The sequence below is a fragment of the Ctenopharyngodon idella genome, chromosome 15 (assembly GCF_019924925.1).
Source record: "Ctenopharyngodon idella isolate HZGC_01 chromosome 15, HZGC01, whole genome shotgun sequence".
Taxonomy (NCBI): domain Eukaryota; kingdom Metazoa; phylum Chordata; class Actinopteri; order Cypriniformes; family Xenocyprididae; genus Ctenopharyngodon; species Ctenopharyngodon idella.
In genome coordinates this window covers 2,222,947-2,234,289 of record NC_067234.1, presented here as the reverse complement: position 1 = coordinate 2,234,289, position 11,343 = coordinate 2,222,947, and the positions used below count along the sequence as shown (strand labels likewise).

General features: G+C 38.9%; 1 long non-coding RNA gene across 1 annotated transcript in view; it reads left to right on the top strand.

Moving 5' to 3' along the window:
• The first annotated feature begins 450 nt into the window (after positions 1 to 450).
• LOC127495676 (uncharacterized) overlaps positions 451 to 11,343 on the top strand; it is a 41,111-nt gene continuing 30,218 nt past the window's right edge. The window contains exon 1 of the long non-coding RNA XR_007925163.1: positions 451 to 638. This is a non-coding gene — a long non-coding RNA (uncharacterized LOC127495676). The remainder of the gene's footprint in view (positions 639 to 11,343) is intronic.

Here is an 11,343-nt window from a genome sequence, read left to right as displayed (position 1 = left end):
TCGTAAGTTGTTCTTTATGTTTTGCATATTGTGCAATATTTAAACATTTGTCTGATGTATTTATTTCTTTCCTTCCAGTTGCTGAAGGATGCAGTTCTTCCTCAGGGATCAGTTCAGCATATGGGTCCCTGAGATCACAAGAAGCACCAGAAGAGAGGCATTTCATGTCAAGATCAAAAAGGAGCTCTGAAGTGGATTCTCTTGGTTCTATTCCTGAGTTTGATGGAGAACCTGACTCAGATTAAGATACATGTGCAGTCTCTCTAAACTGTCTGAACTTTATTGCATGATTCTTTTCTTTTCGCATTCTGATTATAATAACAGTTTCCTTCATTTAATAAGAAGAAAGAAAGAATCCTTCCTTGGTCACAAATTTAGCATATGTGATCCCAAGAAGCCGATTCACTGTCACTGTGTTCAGAAATTACCTCTAGTCTGGATTGGAGTCTGATGGAGAACCTGATTGAGATACTCAACCAGTCTAACATTGTCTAAACTTTATCAGATTTTTTTTTTTTTTTTTCTTTCTTCTTCTGTCATTTGTGAAGAATTTATGCTCTGGTATGATTTCCATTAATTTAATAACTTTATATGTCTTTCAATAGCTGTTTAGATCTGTACATACATAGAACAGAGAGGTAGTGTTGTTTACTCATGTATTCAATAACTTGGGTATGAAAGTCTGCATAAAGATTGCATTTTATCTTTTTGGTAATAGTTGTATTGCAGGAAAATGTTCCATTGAAAATAAACTTCATATTATTTCATACACTACAAAAGCTATGTCACAGTGCAATAAACTTGATTACTGTAAAATTCAAACTCACTGTATAAACTCACTGTAAAATTCAAATCATTTTATGGAATTTACTTGTAATGATTGGCCCTATCGGTCGATTTTACATGGATTAAAATTGGGGTCAGATTATACTGTTTAAAAAGATGAGACAGACAACATAAATGAATAAATAAAGTGTATTTACAATAATCACAAGGAACTTAAAACAACACAATAAAACCAGGAAAACTTAGTCTGTTAAAAGCATACAGTCTAAAACACCATACCCTAAAACAGTCCAAGTATCCTAGTGTGCTGATAAGTCCCAATGTGCAAGTGAGAAATGTCCACCGGTGTATATACAAATGTCCAAGTTTGCAGTACTTTCTGGAAAGGTAAGTCCACAGGTGAGTAACTCCACAATCCAGGTACCTAGTGTCTGTTAGTGAGAGACTGATTGTTTGCCATGCTGCCTCCTTTATGCTGGCTTACTTCCTGATTCCTGTCATGTGATCAGTCACATGATAGGCAGACCCAGACTCATTTAAAGACATACACACATTAAAACCAAAAAGAGGAAAAATGGACTAAAAACATGTAAACCAATTAAAACTCTATTATACATAAAATCATTGTAATAAATAGAGCGGTAAAACATGTATTTTATGTGACAGTGTCACATAGTTTCTTAGAATGTCATATCAAGTCATATCTGAATGTGTATAAATATGTTTATGCTCGCCAATTTTATTTATTTTTTAACTTTTGTTGCAGCACTGACTGTCAAAATGCTGAAGTCCACAACAAACTTTAATCAGAGGATAAAGTTTCAATGTTTATATGAAGGAATAGAAAAGCAAGGAAACTCAACACTCCTCAGTGAGATTTAGACTGAGCTCTACATGACAGAAGGTGGAGGTGAAGAGATCAGTAATGAACATGAGATCAGGGGTGCGTTACCCAAAAGCATCATTAGCCAACTATGGTTGCAAGTTCCAATGTTATTAGCATAGATCAACGAGTCTGTGTTTCTCGAAACAATAGTTCCAACCAACATTCGCAAACAGCATCACAAAGTTGTGTGGTTGGAACGACAATACTCGACCTGTGGTTAGAAGCATAGTTTCTTGTTTTTATGACATGTGAACTTAATAAATTCTTATCTTGAGCAAAATAAACAAGCTGACATTCAGTGCAATCTATATCTTTTATTTATATTGAATATATACAAATGTCATTTATATCTTTTAGTTTGTCAAGAGATTTAAAGCGCAGTTTTTGAAGAGTGTGCATGTGCGTTCGTGATCTAGTATGTAAGAACGAGCCTATGATTGAATCTGAAGATAAAGCAAAATATCTGAGAAAAATGAGAATTAGTCCTCAGATGCCAAGTCTGTAATTTATAGCAAAAAAATCAATCTCAAGCTGATTCATTAAAAGAAGTTACCTGCGTGACATCATTAACCAATGTGATTGAATGACAAATTTGCAACAATATGGTTTCGGGAAACAGTCGAGATTAGCTTTCTTCAGCGATGCATTGTACTATGGTAGTTCAGCAGTGATTTACGTTGTATGGAAAACTCACCACAGATTGATTGAAAAAGCCTCCAGGAAAGCCACAATGGAGAACACAACAAATCAACTGCAATAACATTTTCAAACCTTGGACAAAACAAACCCATCAGAACTGTGCTGACTAAAGGGGTCGCTGGCATTGGAAAAACAGTCTCTGTGCAGAAGTTAATTCTGGACTGGGCTCAAGAGAAAGCAAATCAGGACATCTACCTCACATTTCCACTTCCTTTCAGAGAGCTCAATTTGCTAAAGGTCTAATTTTTTTATGGGCACAAAACATTGGATGAGTGTCATCTGTCTCAATGAAATCATCTCACACCTGAAGTCATCGAGGAGTCTCTACACCATGTGCCACATCCTAGTGTTCTGCTGGATCTCAGCCACTGTCCTAAAGAAGATGTTGAGTGGAGCAGAGAGTGGAGATATTCCCAAGACCCTCGCTCAGATGTACACACACTTCCTGATCATTCAGACCAATATCAAACTTGAGAAGGACCATGAGGAGATAGACAGATGAACACATGATTTTTAAACTGTAGAAACTGGCTTTTCAAGAGCTTAAGAAGATCTGAGAGAGTGTGGCATTGATGTGACAGAAGCATCAGTGTACTCTGGATTGTTCAGTGTACTCTCAGAACTTCAGAGAGGAGTTTGTGTCAGGGGAAAGTCTACTGCTTTGTTCATCTTAGCATTCAGGAACATCTAGCAGCTCTGTATGTGCATCACAACACCTTAATCCAGAACATCAATGTGTTTGACAAAACTACTGAACCAACTCATGAAGCATACACACATACACAGATTCCAATATCTGACCTCAGCAGTCAAGGAGACCTTAAACAGCAAAAATGGACACTTCCCTCTGGGTTTCTCAGTCAAACAGTCAATTACATCAAGAAGACAGAGGAACATCCAACTCCAGAGAAATTCATCAATCTGTTCCACTGCCTCAATTATCTGATCTGGGTGGCAGTGCACTAGAGGAACAAATTCAGCATTATCTCAACTGTAGAGCTCTTACCACAGCCAAATTCACCCCTTTACAGTGGCCATCTGTGGTGTTTGTTTTTCTCACTTCAGAGAACTTGGATGAATTGAAGGCATATGACTGGAAAACAACTGTCCGTAAATGCTGTGACTTCTCCTGCATCTGTGATTTAAGTGACTAATTCAGCTCAATATGTCATAATGACAGCACATTTAAATTATGTTTCATATTGTCTTACTTTTTATTTTTTATCAGTTATGATGTAATGTTTTGAAATAGTCTTCTAACAATTTTATGTTTCATAGGTTTTGTCATTGTGAACTGACAGCAAGGAACTGTGCTCCTCTGGCCAAATCTCTCACTTCTAAATCTTCATGAATATCTATAAAATATCTAAAAGAACTGAATCTGAATGGAAATTAACTACAGGATGCAGGAGTGAAGTTGCTCTCTGGGGGACTGGGAAGCCCTTTTTGCAAACTAGAGATTTTGAGGTAAATGTTGGTATCATTATTATGATGCTTATGATTAAAATGCTTAAAATGGCCACACATTAATCAGCCTATTATGTTTAACCCTTTAGGGTTTAACCTGTCAGCGACACACCCAACCAAGCTGTATTCATGTTACCGTAACTCTTGAACCGTTCACACTATCGTAATAATTCAAATAGCTACAGACAGTAGACAACAATATATGGGTTATATATGGAACGTGGTAGTTTAGGGAGTTTTGGATTGCATAAATAATAGAAGAAACAAACAAAAACATGGCGAAGGAGCACACAGTCGATTGGGATGACTTTTGATAAGACTTGAGGAGGCTAAGTGAGACTCTTTCGCATTTGTTGTGTGTATCTGTATAATGTGTCCATGTGGTAAATGTATACATGCATATGTGTGTGTGCATATGTAGTATATGTATGTGTGTATGAAAAAAAAATTTCCTGAATGAAAACTGTGCAACCCAGTGTAACAAAAAGACTTGTATATATGTAATATAGTTGAATTTTCAAGTTTGAAGTGTTAGGAAGTGTTTTTTGTTTTGTTTTGTTTTTTGTCTATTTAAATTCTATTTACAAACTCACCATACATATTAATGGTCAATAACTGTAATTTATTGAAAGCCATTTGTTTTCTGAACAAAATGACACCTTGCACTTGAAGGAAAATTTGTGTGAAAATTTTATAATAAAAAAAACATAATATGTGAAAACGGGCTATTTTAGCTTTAGGTTCTAAAGGGTTAAATATATTGTAGGGTAGAGATTGAGGATGTTTCATTGTTCTCTCTGCAGGTTGAATGATTGTGGCATCACTGATGAAGGTTGTGCTGCTCTGATTTCTGGGCTGACATCAAACCCCTCTCACTTGAGTAAACTACATCTCTTTAATAATGAAATCAACAATGGAGCGGCTCTTGGATCTTCAGGATCAACCGCAGAATAAGCTGAAAAAAGTTAAGTGAGTTTTAAAGTGGTAGTTCACCCCAAATTATTATTTTGTCATCATTTATTCATGCTATTCTAAACCTCTTTGCATACATCACAAAATGAGCTATTTTAAAGAATGTGTACAAGCCACACTTGTAAATACAATTAACCTTTTGAGTGGTACGGTCCCACATATGGGATTTTTATTTCTGTGCCCCTGGGCGTACGGTCCCACATATGGGATTTAGAACGTTCAGCGACGTCACATAACTGCCAGATTCAAACTGTGCTTTCGCACTTTGGCTGTGAGACGGACGTGCTCAGCGCTTGTCATATATCACAACTATGCAGTGTTTTCAGCCACATAATGTTATTTTTAAGGTTTCAGATATTTAAATACGCATAAGCACCAGTAAAACAATACATTTAGAGTTTATAAAATACATACTGATGTCAGACATCAGTGGAAGCAGCAATAACAAGCCATTCAATTTTAATTGCCAACGTTTATTCATATCAGACACACATAGTGAGCTTAAGTAACTATAAAGTTTACTCTATTATTCTTCCAGTTCACCAGCCACTTACATGTATTTCAGGAGAAACTGATGAATTCACATGCTGTAAATCTGACTGACAGGACTTTGCAAACTGCGGCGCAAACTAAGATGGCGGCGCCCATCTCGCGTTATAGATTAAGATAAAGATCATTTATAAAAGTTTTTAAGTGACAAAACACACTCACACATATTTGAGAATCGGAATATCAGATAGTTGATGACATGGTAAGCAAGTTTGTGAATATTTTAAATAAAAAAGGAAAAACTAAATAATAGCGGTACATCTGTCATACAGTGTTATTGTGGCTTTGGTGTGTTACGTGACAAGCATGACAGGTCGCCATGGAAACAATAAGGGCAAACATAATGGTTTCCTTAAAAAAAACTCACTCTGGGGGGTCAGCTAGAATATTTTAAACTCATGCTTGAAAGGGTTAAAGAGCATGGCAACACTTTAATACTCCAAAAAGCATTAAAAGTACTTTTTATAAGTAGTCCATACAACCCATGAGCTTTCTCTTAATAGACTGAATTTTAAGTACATTCAGTATTAATTATATACTGTAAAGATTTATTTATAGCTTGTATTTGCTTGCCTTTCAGTACACCCAAATGCAAAACATAAAATTTCAGAAATAAGAAGCAACAATGATCCTGCTGAACATCTAAACTGTAGTTAACACATCTTTGACACCAGCTGCGTGAGATCAACATTGACCCTTGTGATTCAGCATTGAACTCTTCAGCATTCATTCTTCCTTATATTGTATAATTAAATATATATTTAGCACAATTTACAAATCCATATGTCATAAAAAGAAGATATACTGAAGAGTATTTGTGAAGATTAATATATTAAATGCCCAGTATGGTATTGTGAATGCATGTTTAGTATACCAAAACATGGGTAGTTTTGAGGTTTGTTAAATGTTACTATTCCCATCCATCCATCATTGTGTTTATCATGTCACATGGGCAATGTTTTAGTTATAAAAAATTTGTGCTTTTTTTTTTTTTTTTTTTTCTGTATGTTATAGTTACAGCTGAAAACTGATTTATTAGAACAATTTTTTTAAATTCTATCATCTAAAAGTAAAATGATAATCATATTTTGCTGAGTGAACACAATTCACACATACATTCAGACACTATATAATTGTCTGACTATAACTAAGAATGGTTCCCTTTCGAAAGGGAACTCAACACTGCGTTTGACTTGCTTTGGGGAACGTCATCACGTGAACCGGTGTCTGAAAGCAATTATTAAATCTCACCAATCTTATTGGCCAGCGACAGCCTATGACGTCATAGTAGACGCGACCCGGAAGTATAAAAGGAGCGCCTAGAGAAACAGTCAGTATCTTTTCATCTTCAGGGACTGCTTTGTTTGACTGCAATTCTTCAAATCTGGTAAGAAAAAAATTATGTCTAACAAACGCCAGTTTTGCCCTCTGAACTTTTTGGCACCTCCGTTGAGGCGGTGGTGGGAAAGTTCAGAGAGGCGAAGGTGCGCTCGGCAGCGTTTAAAACCTGCATACCGCTCAGATCCGATTCTGGGCCCAGACAGACAGGAGGTCCTGGCCTGTCACGATCCGAGGATCGGAGACAGGGCCAGAAGTCCAGTGTCGCCTCTCGGGCACCTCCTCCTCAGAGCAGGTCCCAGAAAAGGCGGGACTCTAGAAGGAAGAAAGATTTGAGGGTGGTAATTAATTACAGATGCCAGCAGCGTCAGTGATTGATTACTACCCAGGCAAAACATCTTACAATCAGGCCGAGGGCTGGGCCCATGATGAAATTTTTCTGATGGCTCGCCTTCTGGCTCAATAATGAAGGGGCACTTTCAGGCTTGAAAGAACCGTAGATTCCATCCTTCTATGATGGTAAGTCTCCATTCTTCGAGCCGCAGGGAGTGAGTTTGGTCTATATTTATATATTAAAATATATTGACCATAGTTTTCCTGTATAGTTTTTTTCCTGGGTGTGTAAAAAAAAGAAATAGAAGGGGAATTAGGGCCCTGAAGTTCCCATTAGGTTGGTTATCTTTGTGTTGGCTATATGGCCACCTTTACAGCCACCATATGGTAGAGTAGCTATTCTCCTCTGGTCATAGCTAGAGTTTGTATTAGAAATTGGCACTCTTTACTTCAGATCTATGTTAAGCGTCGGCCTTCGGGGCCACCTGACATTGTTTGGCTTGGGTTGAGCATCGCTCCTCTGAACTCTTGTTTTATGGAGTTTATTTTCAGAGTTACCTACTCTCTATTAAGAGTTTTAGAGGCTGAGTTTTAAGCCCCAGGCAGATCTATGCTTATGTGTGGCCCTATAGTCCCACAGCTATAGCTGGCCTAGGCTAGAACTAGGGTTTAGGTGATATACTGAAGCATTTCACCCTTTTATTACTACCCCTGTCAGGAGAGTGTAGTTTTCCTAGTTCTGGCCTCCTCTTATCAGAGTTGTCAGGCCAAGGCCCATTACCCCTTTGGTGTAGGTGGAAGACAAATAGCAACTAAGGTAGCAGACTATTACTAGGTCTCCCTGGTGCCGTTCTCACAGGTGGCAGGCTCCTTATCACTATTTGAATAAGAAAATGTTATTGTTGCTGTGGCCCCACTTTTCTAGAGCTTCTCATTCCATACTTTGTTTAGTCTTTTCCCCTGAACCCCTTGAATCAAGATTCAAGCTTGAGTGAAACAGTGTTAGCTTTCTTTAAGCTCCTGTTCCCAAGGGTTCAGTACAGATGTCTCTGTCTTTGGTGAAAAGTACCCACCCTTGAAATTTACAATTTCAGGGTAGTATGAATGAAAAGTTAAGCATTCCCCTGTTTCACAGGGTTGTTAATGCTCTAGTTCTATTTTGCCCTACACAATGTGAGCCCAATAACTCGATTGCTGCCACAGGTTAGCACCTGTTTTCTGTAGTAGTAGGCTTTTTTTCTGGCCTCCTTCAGAGCATGGTGACTAAGTTTGTACTCCCCTTGCTAATAAGGGTAAAAAGTGTTTTTACTGAGTATATGGCCTGTTGAAATGCATAGCTCAGGTTGAGTTTGTTTAGTGAACCTCACTATTCAGTTTGGTTCTTATGTAGCTCCCTTTAGAGTTTGAACACTGCCAGAAGATGTTGATTGTGTTGTTTGGAGTAGAAGGCTTTGTTTTGGCCTCCTTCAGAACACAATAGCTTGTTGTATCACAAGTATTGTTAGTAGATGTTTAGTCAGAGTTTTGCTCACTTAGAACTAGCACTGCCACAGGTTTATGCCCGTGATCATTTGAAGTAGTAAGCCAGTTTTGGCCTCCTTCAGAGCATGGCAGCATAATATTCTTTGTACTCCCCTTGCTGTAAGGGTGAAAGGTGTTTTTACTAAGCACATTGCCTGTTGGAATGTGTAGATTAATTAAGCTCAGGCTGAGTTGAGCTAGGTAACCTCACTTGATAGTTTGGTTCTCAGATCTGGCTCCCTTAGAGCTTAGACACTGCCACTGGCTGACGCCCGTGCCTTCTGAAGTCGTAGGTCCTGCTTGGACCTCCCTCAGGGCATGTTGGCTTAAGTTTGTACTCCTCTTGCTTAAAAATAAAAAATGTTTTTACTGAGTACATTGCCTGTTGGAATGTGTGGTTATATTAAGCTCAGGTTTAGTTAACCTCGCTGGTTAGTTTGATTCTCAGAGCTTAGACACTGCCACTGGCTTATGCCTGTGTCTTCTGGAGTCGTAGGTCCTGGTCAGGCCTCCTTCAGGGCATGATGGCCTAAATTGTACTCCTCTTGCTTTAAGAGTAAAAAGTGTTTTACTGAGTACATTGCCTGTTGGAATGTGTGGATAAATTTAGCTCAGGTTGAGTTAAACTAGTTAACCTCACTGGTTAGTTTGGTTCTTGGTTTGGCTCCCTTAGAGTTTAGACACTGCCACGAGCTGACGCCCTTGTTTTCTGGAGTCGCAGGCCCTGCTGGGCCTCCTTCAGGGCATGATGGTGTAAGTTTGTACTCCTCTTGCTTAGAGTCAAAGGTGTTATTACTGAGTACACTGCTTGTTGGATCGTGTTAAGGTAGACTGTTATGTGGGCACTCTACAGTCTTAGCTGCTATTAACTCGTTTTCAGTCAGAACGAGTTCCTATGTTGGTGGGCTCTTGCTTTGTCAACATTTGAGCTGCTTTAGGTGTGTGGCCTTCACAGGCCGCCCTGTAAGTGAATCCCCCCACATCTGGGTTTCTTTTAAGCAGTTTAAGCATGTAGTTTCACATGTATGGCCTTTTGCAAGGTTGCTGTGATATATTCTACGTGGTGTAGAATTACTTCATGTTGCAGGCCCTTTTTGGGGCCTCCATGATTTTGTGCCTACAGTATGGTCTATCTGTTAGGTTGAGCCTAGTACTCCCCTCGTTTAGAGGGTTGTTCTGCATAGTACTTAGCTCCCTAAGTCTGGCCAGTGGTTGAAGGCCTCTCTGAGGCCTCTCTGTTGAAGATCAGCCCCTAGGCTGGTTGTACTCTCCTTGTTTTAGGGTGCCTAAAGGGTCCCTTTAGAGTGCGCAGCGTCCTCAGTGCAAATAATCAAGCGCTGAGTAGATCCTAGGATTGAGCAGAGTTTTACTCCCCTCATTGGTAAGGGTAAAAAGCACTAAGATTAGTCCTGATTCTAAGATTCTCCATGATGCCCGTCTCTACATTCTGGTCTGAGTTGCTTGCAGTCCCTCTTACTGGATATCTTCTCTGAAGAATGCGAATTGAGACTCTGTGATCAGACAGGTCGTTGGCCAAGACTAAGTTACTTTAATTAGACCAGGTCAGCCTCCCTGGTGGCATTCAGGGTTGACTTTGTTGGCTACATTCCCTTAGAGGTAGGCCTTCTGTGGAAGGCCTCTTTGAGGCTTATAGCTTGGGCTGTTGGCCATAGGGAATGCTGTCACTGACAGCCTATGTATGACCCGTAGGGGGAGTGGTTCTGGCATTTCAGTTGAAACTGCTAGTTCTGACGTTTGTCTAGCCATTTTTTGGCATGCACTCCCCTCAAGCATGGCGGCGTGGGTCTATCGTTCCCCAAAGCGTTTCAAAAGCAGTGTTGAGTTCCCTTTCTGAAGGGAACGTCTCAGGTTACGTATGTAACCATGGTTCTCTGAGAACAGGGAACGAGACACTGCGTTACCTGCCATACATCGGGGTTGCCTGCTGAGCAGTCTCTTCAGATGATAAGGTACTGACTGTTTCTCTAGGCGCTCCTTTTATACTTCCAGGTCGCGTCTACTATGACGTCATAGGCTGTTGCCGGCCAATAGGATTGGTGAGATTTGATAATCGCTTTCAGACACCGGTTCACATGATGACGTTCCCCAAAGCGTGTCAAACGCAGTGTCTCATTCCCTGTTCTCAGGGAACCATGGTTACATACGTAACCTGAGACGTTTTATCTTAAAGTTAGTGGGGGGTTTTTAATAAATGTCAAGTTTGTCATTTTATATAATTCATTAATTATTATTATTTTTATTTTTTTTGCTTGACAAACAATGGTTTTGTATTTTTGTATCAATATTTTCTGCTTAATAAATAGTTTTGTTTTATATTTAACATAATAAACAGCATGTTAACTAAATTATGTTGTAGTAGTTATACAATTAAGGAATATTCGTCAACCATTTAATTATTGAGAATTCATACCTGAGGTGGAGATGCAGTCATGAGCAGTCATATTTTATGATTGAGGTGAAGGCCTAAATGTGCATCATGCTGTCAGCACAATCAGGGTGAGAATCAAATTTAATATAAGAAATAAAAGTTTTTTCAAGCTGTGTGACTGTAGCACCATAACTTAAGTGTGAGCCTTTTTTAAATACGTTCACAGGATGGAAACATTTTCTGTTTTCAGGTATGAATCTTGGATCAATTTATTTAGCAATTTTATTTAGTGTTTAAGGGAAAAAAAGGAGAAAACTGAATATTTGCATTCAACATATTAGGGTCATGTACAGGGCAGCAAGGTCATCATAACTATCTCTCTACAAGCCTCTCTCTTTTACAT